The following is a 13,631-nucleotide window of genomic DNA, read 5'->3' as shown; positions in this document are numbered from 1 at the left end:
TCCGTGCGCTGCTCTGGTTCGCCAGAAGCGGCTTAGTCACGCTGGCCACATGACCCGGAAGCTGTACGCCAGCTCCCTCCGCCTGTAAATAGAGATGAGCGCCACAACCCCAGGGTCGGCCACGACTGGACCTAATGGTCAGGGGTCCCTTTACCTTTACCTTTAACATTCTCATGTACTCAGTGCCGGATTTACGTATAAGCTAAACAAGCTATAGCTTAGGGCCCCACTCTCTTGGGGCCCCCAAAAAAATTAAAAGAAAAAAATGCTGGATACTTCTTAATTGTATTTCACTTCAGCAATTACTTTGATAAAATACATATTTTGCTATGTGCAAATGGCTTTAGACACCTAGTAATATCATGAATTACCATATAGCATATATTCAACACAAAAAGCTGTGACAATTTGTTGTTGACAAAAACAGCTGGACATATAAAGGGCCCCATTACCTTCAGTAGCTTAGGGCCTCATCAAACCTAAATCCGGCCCTGCACACACTAGAGAAAATTGTGATAAGTAAAAATAACCCAATATACACCTGTAGTTGCTGCTGGCGTAGAAGTGCATTAGCACATTCTTTTGTGGGTCAGAGTAAATTGTCATATTATCATTATTATTTTTGGTGGTCTCTATTGCCACACCCCTATTTCCATTTGCTCCTTTCACCTGAGTTTAGCGTCACCATTTTTGTTCTGGTGACCCCACCCCACACCCAGCCAACACCAAACAAATGACAGGCCTTTCTTCCGATTGCTGCATGCTGAGGTAATGCCTGGTTCAGGGGAGCTACTCTCTCTGGATCACCACACAAGCGAGTCCAGGAGTTGGGGGGTTTACCCCAGAGATGCCAAATGCACACACAGAAAAAGATTGCCTTTATTGCTCCACTGGCAATATGAGCTCCCTGCCTGGAAGCATTCTTCCGCATAATCATAATATTTACCCGTATTTTTCACTCTATAAGACGCACCAGACCACCAGTTTTTGGAGGAGGAAAACAAGAAAAAAATATTCTGAATCTCAGAAGCCAGAACAGCAAGAGGGATCGCTGCGCAGTGAAAGCAGCAATCCCTCTTGCTGTTCTGGCTTCTGGGATAGCTGCGCAGCCTGCATTCGCTCCATAAGACGCACACACATTTCCCCTTACTTTTTAGGAGGGAAAAAGTGAGTCTTATAGAGCAAAAAATATGGTATATTATATCCGGTCACTTGTGTGTACGTGTCACCAAAAGCAGAATATTGGCAAGAAAACTTTACAAGACCACATTATCTGATTGCCCTTCACTTAATACATGAGATGAAGGGCAATCCTATGCATGCTCATTCAGAAGTAAGTTGTGTTGTGTCTTATGTGGCTTGCACTCTAGTAAGCGTATTTAGGATTCCAGCCTTAGGGTACAATCCTATAACTACTTACCCAGGAATAAGCCCACTGAACTCAATGAATTGCACTTCTGAGTAGCTTTGTACAGGACTGTGCCGTACATTTTCTTTCCAGAGTGTGCCCATTGTGACATATGAGAATACTAAAACAATTGTAAGACTTGCTTTGATCCCGCTCCAAATAAAATATTTAAATCACAAAAGAATGAACTCAGTACAGTGGCATCTTGGTTCTCAAACTTAATCCGTTCCAGAAGTCCATTCCAAAACCAAAGCGTTCCAAAACCAAGGTGCGCTTTCCCATAGAAAGCAATGCAAAATGGATTAATCCGTTCCAGACTTGTAAAAACAAACCCCCAAACAGCAATTTAACATGAATTTTACTATCCAACGAGACCATTGATCCATAAAATGAAAGCAATAAACAATGTACTGCAGTCACACAATCAATCAATCAATCAATCAATCAGTAGATGAACAGGGTTTCACACAGTCACAAAAAAGAGCCACAGAAACGCAAAATAAATAGCAAAACCAGACAGACCTCAGCGTAACACTCAAAACGGAAGTGTGGCACTCAAATCGGAAGTGTAACACTCAAAACGGAGTACGTTCAGCTTCTGAAAAAAGTTCGCAAACCAGAACACTTACTTCCGGGTTTGCAGGGTTTGGGTTCCAAGTTGTTTGAGTACCAAGGCGTTTCAGAACCAAGGTACCACTGTACATACAAAAAACATTTTCCTCATCTATTTCACAAAAATGCGCATCATTGTTCTGTCTGTATCCTACCATGAAATCTGTAGTTTTGGCTACTTGTGCAAGTGATATTTCTTCTTCTTCTGGGTTTTTGTCAACCTGTTTTGTCATTGATTGTCCTTTATAATTAAATCTCATTTCAGCACCATCTGGCATGTGTCTCTGCTCCATTTAAGGTGTTCCCCCTTTGGCCGGGAGCAGAACATTAGGGAATCTTCAATTACACTGGTTATTTTTTCCTTCTAGATATCACATTAACAGCTGTGATTACCACCTACTGCAGGTTCCTTGATCACCCGGGACATCACTGCCTTAGGTTCTGAAACAATTCAAGAAAAGTGTGTGTGTGTGTGTGTGAGAGAGAGAGAGAGAGAGAGAGAGAGAGAGTTGATCAATTCAGATTGATTTCAAAAATTAGTTATTTATATAGTGGCTGATTTTATTTCTCCCCTGCCACGGGCCAATAGCTTGTTGAAAAAACAAAGTCCAGTTATCATTCTCAAGGCCTGGAAATAGCTTACACTGCTTGCGCGAGACTTTGTCAACACTGCAGTGGTGTTTCTGATTGCATACCCCTCAAATGTCCTGAAAAAACCCAAGACATCCATTTTTTGCTGCAAGAGCACTGCAGCCATTTTGGGTGTGGTGATTTTGCTCGATTCCGTGCTGAGTTCTCCCCCCAGAAAAACATTTGTTTGGGCTGTGATCTTCCATTGTGCCTTTTGGGGTGCCGTGAGAGCACGGCCCTGGAAAAGCCACATCTTTTGGGCTCCATGATCTCACATGGGAAGATGCGCATCCTGGTTTTGAGACTCAACGTGTAAGCCCTGTGCTAGACTTTTCCACATACAGTAAACCTGCAACTTATTGCACATTCAGCTTGATGCGCTTGGCAATTTAAAAATAAAAATAAAAGAGGGTGGGCATCTGGGGGGAAAGACTTTGGCAGTCCCACCTGCCATTGAACCCAATGCGTTTTGACTATATGCAATTTTACCTTAAAGGTAAAGGTAAAGGTACCCCTGCCCGTACGGGCCAGTCTTGACAGACTCTGGGGTTGTGCGCTCAACTCACTCAAGAGGCCAGGGGCCAGCGCTGTCCGGAGACACTTCCGGGTCACGTGGCCAGCGTGACAAAGCTGCATCTGGCGAGCCAGCGCAGCACACGGAACGCCGTTTACCTTCCCGCTGGTAAGCGGTCCCTATTTATCTACTTGCACCCGGAGGTGCTTTCGAACTGCTAGGTTGGCAGGCGCTAGGACCGAGCAGCGGGAGCGCACCCCACCGCGGGGATTCGAACCGCCGACCTTTCGATCGGCAAGCCCTAGGCGCTGAGGCTTTTACCCACAGCGCCACCCACGTCCCTTAATTTTACCTTAGGCACTGTTAAGTTGTGGGTGAACATATCAGACGACACAGCGATTCTTCAAACAGCTCTTGTTTATTCACAGGCCAGAACAGAACTGAACTGAAGGGTTCAGCCAGCCTGCTTATACACAGCTCCACTACAACGCAACTGTAACACTTTCTGTAACTATCCAATCACTGAATGTCACTTTTGATCCCTTATTTGCATATGTGGACCTGAGTGAAAACTATCTACAGTATCCCCCTGCTGGCCCAGGGTGAGAACTTCAGTACATAACAGGCATGATCATCAGAATGTAACCCCCTCATAAGTTGTGGCCTAACTGTATTAGACAGTGCCACACATACGTACATACATACATACATACATACAGGAGGAAGTTAATGGGTGAATTCAGGGATATCCCTGATCTGGAGGCTAAATCTTTACCTTCACTCTGGTGACAGGAGGTTCCCCCGCACAGGGCGCTGAGCTGAGGGGGCGCAAAATTGAGAAGATCCATAACTGAGAAGATCCATTTTGGGGTGCCAAGTTTTTGGGCTAGCTTAAGGCACCATATTACCAAAGATTACCAAAGTCCATTCCTGCTGGTGACTCCAGTTTCTGACTTAAGGGTAGGTTTATCTGTTTTTCTACTTTAATCCAAGTTATTGAACAGAATCCCATAGAATAATGGGAACTATTGGGGGGAAACTACCTAGTCTTGACTTCTCTGCCACTTCTATCTACAAGGTTATTTTCCAGAGTATAATGGCAGAGATACAAGGTTGGTTTCCTGCTATGCTTGAGAGATAAATAGATAAGTAGTAAGGTGGAAAATAAATATTCTCTTCAGAGATTTCCTTTGGAAGGTGTTTGACAGTGTTTCTGCCTGTTGTTTTGAAATGTTTTGCCCCCACCAAAGGTAGGTTTTGTTCAATTATTATCAAGAGAAGTCAACCTCCCAAAATATCTTTGTCGTCACTCTTGACATCACCGAGGCGGCTGCCTCAGATATCATCCATTAGCTGACTCGCCTTACTAATGGCCTTGCAGCTTTTGACACTGCAAAAGCCATTTTGTTCTCAGCTGTTTTTGCCTGATTCTAGGAAAACATTTTGCCATCTAATGGGTAGAGTGCAGTATTCTTAAAGCCAATGGCTCTCTGTGCAAACAGTTGTTACATAAGCAGAGCCAGATAATGTAGTGGAAAAATTGCTCCCAGACAAATCTTTCAAAGCATTAAGGGGGGGGGGGAGAGTGAGTATTCTGTTTTGTATGTGTATGTTTAATGTTTGAAGGGAAGAAAGCACTTATTTGAACAATGTTTCACGCTCACTACTTCCTCAAGCAGCAGAAAGTTTCCATGGCAGCCTTTTAAAGGTTTGCTTTTCTTGAATCTTTGTGTAATATCTGTTTATTTACAAATATACATGCTGAGCATGGGAAGGCAGACTGACAGAGAGCTAGACAGCAGAAATCATCCTCTACTCAAAAGTAAACAGCATGCCCATGGCTCCTTCTTATCAGGGTACATAATTCTTTCTCATGCCTATACACAGGGCCGTCCCACCCATGGGGCAAGGTGAGGCAACTGCCTCGGGCAGCCAGATCCTCGATAGTTGATCAGCTTGCTAGGCTTGATTACATTTATCTGTATACTTAAACGAGACCATTTGACTGTTTCTGTAGGTGTAGAACTTTATGAACTTCCCGAAAGAAGCTACATAACCCGCCCTCCCACCCCATTGCCATGACTTCAAACTTTTACATTCAATATGCTAGATGGGAATTGAAGTGCTGGTAGTAAACTGGAGGGGTCTCTTCCTTGTCACATAAGATGAACACACACAATTATAAACTCATTCTAAGGTAAATAAGAGGGAAAGATTAATCAGCTTCTTATTATCTTGTCAGGAAAATACTAGGAATGTCAATTATCCTGCTGTGAATTGCTTTCATTTGATGCAAAACAAAAAGTCCTCCACATGCCTTCAATCACATAACCATTAGATGACAAGAGGGAGTAGACAGCAAAGAGGGAAAATAACTTCATAACCTTTTCTGTCTTTCTTGAGGCTAATTCAGGCATTTGAGAGCAGGAACATGCTTACTTGGGTGGCACATGCTCAACAGTCAGAACGATGCAGGGCATATTAGCATGGCGAGAGCACATTTTCTCCCCGCTTTCATTCATTCATTGAAGAATCACTTGTAAGATGCTTAATAATCTCTATGCTGTGTACTGTCGAAAAAGCAAGTTGTCATTAAAACACAAAACAGCAGCAGCAACAACAAAAACACATGGGAGCAAATAAGAGCAAATAAAACAGATTTGGGAGATTCAGACATGTAAAACGGGGTCCAGTCTTACTAGTGAAGTATTCCATATTTGGAGGCGGAGCTTGTTGAGTGCATGCGCTTCACGCATAACAGGTACAATTGGGTAGCATGACTGGGAAAAACCTCACTGTTAAGTTGTGGGTGAACATATCAGACAACACAGCAATTCTTCAAACAGCTCTTGTTTATTCACAGGCCAGAACAGAACTGAAGGGTTCAGCCAGCCTGCTTATATAGAGCTCCACTACAACGCAACAGTAACCATTTTCTGTAACTATCCAATCACAGAACATCACTTTCGATCCCTTATTTGCATATGTGGACCTGAACTATCTACAGTATCCCCCTGCTGGCCCAGGGTGAGAACTTCAGTACATAACACTCCCCATGAGATCGTGGAGATAGCCGGCAAACCTATGCAGCTTACTAATCTACAAATCCTATACTCTTTAGCATTAGCATAGCGTAGCGTAGTATAGCATACCCACTGCATTAGAGATTGATTGGGGATTGGCCCCACTGAATATGGAGGGCAAATGCTTGTAAGTAATATAAAGTAAAATAGATGAAGCTAGGAACTCTCTCTTTCCTTCTCTCTCTCTATATATATAATGGTGAATTTATTCTGCCATCATTTCATATCCTGTTCAGTCCAGGAGTTGCACAATGATAGCTGCTTCACCGTAATGAACTGTTAAGCATGCCAGACAGACAGGGAAGGATATTAAAGCAGATGAAATGAGATAGGTGGGAATTGTAACACGTATTCCTATAGCAAAACACCCAGTCTGCTCTTCCCCACTCAGATGGAATCCCTACGAGAGCATTATGAAACAGTTTCTGTTTCATAAGGCTTTTGATGGTATCAATAACAGACACATGGCAGAGGCAGAACCAAGTCACAAAGCCACAGTAGACCTGGACTTAGAATCAGGTTCTGCATTACACAAAATATTCACGTCATGTTTTCTCCTTGGTGGTGACCCTGTGTTTAAGCTGCGCCTCTTCAAGCTGCAGATCGGGGTCTACATTATTGCATGCTCCTGTTTAAAAAAACCCCCAAATAAATCCCTGCACATAGAAAATGACCATGTCAGGGAGAAGATCAGGTTTATCTAGTTTTCTGTATGGAAGTTTTCTTCTTTGTATATGGAGAGTTATTTCATCATACAAGTCCGCATCTGCAGTCCTCTGCGGTACAGCTCAGACACACGCTGGCTACCTTGGTGACATCTAGGCAAGTGACTTATGACAAAATAAACGAGAGCCCCTTTCTCTTGTTGAGGTCAGTGTTGCAAGCAGTAAAGGCAAGAAAAGACATTGTGTTGTCTTTTGCTGTTTACACAGAAAGTCATCACAAGCTGAGATAATGGTAGAACAAAACTTTATCCTTGATGAGGTCTTGAAGCCTGCAGAGAGTAGTGTCAGGGAACTGCCATCAGCTCAGAGGCGAGAGGTGGAAGGGCAGCTAGATTACAGAGAGCCTCCAAAGATCGTGGGAAGCAGCACTTCCTCAGTGGAGGAGGGAGGCCCCCCCTCTAGTGGGGAAGAGCTGCAGGGCTTGGAGGATACAAGAAAGAGCCAAGACATCGTGCCTGAGCAAAGCGGGGAGGAGGGAGGTCCACCTTTACCCAAGCCTTCCCTGCGCAGTAGATTTTCATGCAGAGAGGGGAGGCGTTGGCTGGGGGTCAAGAAACTACTCTGCTGGGGAAAGTTTAAGGATCGCTCACTCTCAGATTCTGCTAGTGACTGAGCCAGACATGGAATAGAAGCGTTCTGCATTGTAAATGTTTTTGCACCAGTAATAAAGCCTTTGAAAAGACCAGTGAGGGATCTTGCCTGTTCGCTCTCGAGCAACCACACCAATAGGCATAACAAGTAGTGATAAATTTATCTAGCCAGGCCTCTTGGGCCATAGATAATTTTTAGCTCATTGCAGAGAATTTGTTGATAATAGTGGAAAGAGAATATAAGAAGGGATGGCCACGGTTTAGAAGAATTAAGATATCATGTGGGATGTTGCGGTCCTTAGACACTTATTCCATCACTTAAGTGAAGATGCTGAAGAAGATTAGAGATGGAGACTTGGGTGCAAAATAATTGAAAATGAGATGAGTCAATGCGAAAGAAAATTTAGCTAAAATCAATAGATAACAAAATATTCATTCTGTTTCCATCCCAGCATCTCTAGGGTAGACTATTTTGATATTAACACCAAGGTATTTCATATTATTGTATTTTCCATAGCTCTGTCTCCCTGTTTCAAAAATCTATAGTGTGAATGCCACCAAATAACAGGCATTTGCTTGTGCTAATGCAAGTTATTTCTCCAGTTTCCGTGCTAGAAAGGACTTGTTGCAATCAGCAGCATTTTCTTGTAAAAATATAGCCCCCAATTTCCTTTGTTCATGGAACAGCAAGAAATAGGTTATATTTGTCGGTAGTTACATAAACTGAAAGAAAGGGCTCGGGAAAGCTTGACAGACGCACAAGTAATTACATGTTTTGTATTTTGACTCATATTATACAGGCTGATGACTTGTTCTGGCTGAAGGCCCATCATAAGTACAAAAATAAGCGCTTCAGACACATTCATTCTGCACAACAGACGGAAATTAGCGAACCTTTCTTGAGAAGGCATCGCCTTCCTCCCACACATCCTCTGCCACCTTCCATCTCCCCTTGAACCGAAGTAGACCAGAACTGAATATGCTCAGACTCCTCACACTCAGGATGTGTGATTATGGATGATGGACAGATCCCTTCTACGTCGACTCCATAAATAATCAGGAGCAGCTACCTGGTAGCCCAGAAGACAAATCTAACCCGCAAAGAGCCTTTATCTGGCTCCTAGGAGACCTAATTTTTTTTTAACCAAGAATAACCACTTTGCTGTAGGAGACTCTTGAGAGTCCCATGGACTGCAAGAAGATCAAGCCTATCCATTCTGAAGGAAATCAGCCCTGAGTGCTCACTGGAAGGACAGATCCTGAAGCTGAGGCTCCAATACTTTGGCCACCTCATGAGAAGAGAAGACTCCCTGGAAAAGACCCTGATGCTGGGAAAGATTGAGGGCACAAGGAGAAGGGGATGACAGAGGACGAGATGGTTGGACAGTGTTCTCGAAGCTACAAACATGAGTCTGACCAAACTGCGGGAGGCAGTGGAAGACAGGAGGGCCTGGCGTGCTCTGGTCCATGGGGTCACGAAGAGTTGGACACGACTAAACGACTAAACAACAACAACAACAACCACAGCTCACAGTTCAGCTCCTGAAGAAAAGAAGCAAGGATTGGGCCATGTCATGTTTATTCTATTGCTATGCATTCTGGAAAGGCACAGCGCCATGCTTGATCTGTTTCTTTGGGGCAGCAGAAAGACAGGTCGAGATGGAGGATGGAGAGTTGCAGCAATGATGAGCAACATGTAATTGCCCATAAGACATAGACAAGATGGAGGTGATGTTGACAGGAAATGGCCATGGTTTGGAGGGAAGCAGACCGCCTGTGGTTGTTGTCTCTGATTAGCCTGGGGGTTTTCCTTGATGGAGAAGCAAGCTGGAGTTGTTGACAGAAGTATCTTCAACTATAGTTTACTCATTAGGAGGTTTTTGACTCATCAGGAAGCATTTCCGTTTTTCCGGGCAAGCGAGAACTTGTTATGCTGATCCATACTTCTGTAACTTCCAGACTTGATTACTGAAATGGGCTTCACTTGGAGCTGCCCTTGAAGACTACATACTCTGAAGCCTGAGCTGATGCAGAATGCTGCTGACCTTCTGACAGGTGCTACAAGGACCATCACTCCAATCTCTTCTGGACTGATTGGAGTTCTTGTCCAAAATGTTTGAAAGGCACCAGCTAAGGTGAAGGCTGCCTCACAGCTTCCCACGGCCACATATTTGCCACCTAGCTCTAACAACTTCATCTTCATCTGGCTATGTTCAGTATTGCAGGGGTTTTTTTTTAAGGACTTTTGCATATTAATAACCTGCTTGCTTACTGCCAATGTTTCAGTGTGAAATTCCTTTTGGGGCAACAGCCTGCTAATATAAGGCAGCAGAGATTCTTGAAAAGCATATCTCAGACAGAAATATGTTTCAGAAATTATAAATAACTCCCCCCCCCACCCTCTCGTCTCTTTTAATTTAATGCTCCATTAGTTACTTCCCAGCTGGTTATATTACTTTCTATTCCTCCACATCCTCCTGCAGTTTAATATTTCATCCTGCTGAAGCCTGAAGTTCTGCAAAACCTTTACTCCAGTGCGGTTCCATTGATACCAAGGAGATAACTGCAGAGCAGACAGTTGGAGAGTCCCTGGCATAAAGCTGTCCTTCCCCCAATTACCAGCATCTTCAGACAGAGTCCCTAATTACTGCACGTCATCCTAATACTTAAAAACCATTGGGATATATTTGCCAGTGCCGTTTTAATAAGCTGCATCGTGTAACCTCCCAAGAGGAGCACACGAACAGCTTGTTATAAAGATAATTCATGGAAATTATCTTTTTTAAAAAAGTTTCTTAATTATATGCTTGCAAAATCGCAGCCCTTTAGTAAAGTGTGCTTCATCCTTGGCAGCCTGATTCTTTTAAGGTGTGTGTATAGCTCCCACAGTCTTCTGAAAATTTGCTTTCCCTTTTGTCTTCATTTATTATATGTATCAAAGGTGGACTGGAGTATCGATCCCTCCATGTTGGTGTTGGTGTCAGTTGCCTGTTATACTAGGAACAGACAGCCATCCCTAGGGTAAGACTTTAGCCTGGGCTGAGGCTTCCAAGCCAGAATGTAACGGAATCTGCTTGGCCTTGAATATCATTGGAAATCCATTTGTAGTGGTGGAGATGGTGTCAGCAAAGATGAATGAAGACTGACACATGTTCTAAAATGTAGAGCAAAGGTGGGGGAACCTCCAGCTCATGGGCAGACCCACTGTTGTTGGCATCCGTCTATCTGGAGAGGCAATGGAGTGTGCCTCCGGGGGTGAAGTCAGACCACTGTGTTAGTGTGCATGGAGGTCCTGGGCTGCCCAGGTGAAGACTCTCCCTCTCAGCCTCACTGATGTGGTCCAGAGGAAAGCAGAGCGATATGTGTGGCACCAGCTTGGCTGCAGGAGTTGCTGGAAAGAGGCGTACAAACAAACAACCAACCGTCTTAGGGACTCCGCTCTGGTTTCTGTAGCATTTACTCCTTAGCTTTCGTTTCTACCAAAGACATCCTTCAAGGCAGCAGAGGTTTTGGATCAGAGGTTTTCTTCTTCTAGGTGGGCTACCTTCCCAGGTTGATGAGCCCCATCTGCCCCTCACTTCCCTCTACAGCATGTGCAGAAACAGCCTCCTTGACCATTGGACCCACTATTGGTGTCATCCGCTCAGTCCACCAGAGCCTGTCTTCACTGAGAGTTTGAGACCCATCAGCTACCCTCACCTGGCCATTCCCAGGGTGTGGCTGCTCTCGCATGCGGACAGGTGAGAGCTGAGTGCAGGGTGGGGACCAATGGTGGACAATGTATCTGGTGAAGTACAACATGTCTCTCTCCCCTCCCCCCCTGCCAGAGGTACTACCCCTTCTCTAACACAGAGAGAGATCTTCACATAACATCAAACATGGGAAAGTTTGACCGCAAATGAAGGCTTAGGGCATTCTCCCGGTTCTTACTTTGTATTCAAAAAGTGCTGCAAAGAGCACATTGTTGTGTCATAATGGAATAGCTCACAACACCCACCCACTACATTATGAAGCCTCGCTTTTCATGTCACCTATTTGTGGATACTGTGGGAATGTTCAGGGTGGCAGGAGAGGATATATTGTTTATTAATATCCTTCTTAACTTGCGCTCACAAGTTCCTTTACTTAGCAGAGTTTACATTTCCCTTTCTACATGCACAGCAGATAGCTGGTTGCAAGCTCGTGTGAGCTTCTCACTATTATACAATTCAATCTGTCTCAGATTGAATTGTACGTTCCTGGTAAATTCCCATGAATCCCTCCTAAAAGAATAAAGACACCATAATCTTATTCAAAGTCAATAAAAGAAGTTTACTTACATCAGTTCACAGTTGTATCCCTGAAGGCAGACTTAGTTACAAATATGTACATGTGGATCTAGCCCATATGGGGGGATAATCCCACTGCCTTTGCTAGCTAAAAGCTAGAAGAGCAGTCCTAGCTGAAAGCTGGTCAAACGACGAAGGAAGTGAAAAAGAGGGAGAGTGCTTTGTGACTCGTCCTTTTGTTACCTGGACAGGTTAGGTCATGCCCACCTTCTATCACATGCAAAAGGAAGGACGCTCCAGCCTGGAGGAACAGGAAGTTTCGACTGGCTGGACCAAACATTCCCCCGCATGTCTTGTCTAGCATTACAAGGAATGTTGTACTTGACTGCCTCTCATGGATCACATCCCACAGATATGAAAGTGAATGATTACCTTCATTCGCAGGTGGCTAATTGGAGTGTCGATTTCAGTTCTTTTCAGAGGACTGTATGTGAGAAGTCAAACTAGTTCATCCAATTCAGGTATAGGGGTGTTTTTAAAACCTTCCCCGCTTTATGTGTGCCTGTCAGGGTAGCAACAGAGGCCCTTTTCCCTCCCCCCTCAAAAACAATAGCTACAGCATGTTTCAGCTGCCACCATGCTTGCCAGCAACCACTATATCTTTGAAATCATTCCAGAGGCATGCTGAAAGTGGGTTGGAGGTCTTATTTTAATTTTACACGTGGGAAGTTGAGTGGGAGAGAGGAGGTGGTTTGTTGACATCTCTCTGAAGGAAAACAAAGAAAGGAACAAACGACCATCACAATTCAAAAAAGTGCCTCTCTCCTATACAACTTGTCTGAATGAACCTGTTGACTTCCCCATCCCCTGATATAACCCCCCCAAAAAAACCTCAGCATAATAAACCCAATATTTAAAAATAATTCGTATTTTACAATATCTAATGGCTGCCATGCAATAGTGGGTTTTTTTTTATCTGACAGTGTTGGATGCTTGGCATCTGACGATATTTAGTAATTGGCAGTATTTGATTGTTGGCATGGAGCGCTGTTTCATACGCGTCAGCATTTGACAGATGAAATGCAGTGATGTTCAGTGTTTGACGCTTTGTGAAGTTTCATATTTGATGCCTGCCAAAACAATCGTAGAATCACAACTTTGGGAGATACCTCAGGGGCCATCTAGTCGAATCTCTGCCGATACAGGGAATCTGCTGTTGCGTGTTGAGGTCCCCAAGCCACCCCCTAATAACTCATACATCACACATCAATTTTGGTTTGTGTTTTTGGCACGATTTTGGCCACAACTTTATTTAAATACACCCAAGTGAGTGGTTGCTTAGGCACTGCTTCCGACTATCTGTCCTTGCCCAGGGACAGAACTGACTTCTGGATTCCAGCGGAAGCCAGTCAGTCAGGGAAACAATTTTTGGGGAGAAAATGAAGCTGAGCCTCAGTCCCTCACTTCTCACCCTCATGCTCCTGGTGGCTTGCACGGCCCAAGTCCGATGCCAGGGACAAGGACAAAAAGAATGGCAAGCCCCTGGATTCCTTTAACGGAATTCCCTTTCTGCACCACCATTGGAGGGGTAGGCACTTACCCCTCCACCAACCAATTTGAACCAATGCCTAACCGCCAACCTTACAAGTTGTGACGATTTGCTACACAGTAGGCAAAACCAAATGGCACCAGCCAATCAGCCAAATGGACAAATTCCTACCAGGCCCCTGCCTCAAAGCAGACGACCCCATGACAGGCATAGCAAGGTCAAGCGAACAACCCACCCAATACAGGGAGGGTG

Source organism: Podarcis muralis, chromosome 8, assembly GCF_964188315.1.
Source record: "Podarcis muralis chromosome 8, rPodMur119.hap1.1, whole genome shotgun sequence".
NCBI classification, from domain to species: Eukaryota; Metazoa; Chordata; class Lepidosauria; order Squamata; family Lacertidae; genus Podarcis; species Podarcis muralis.
Note: the sequence above shows the minus strand (reverse complement) of the source record.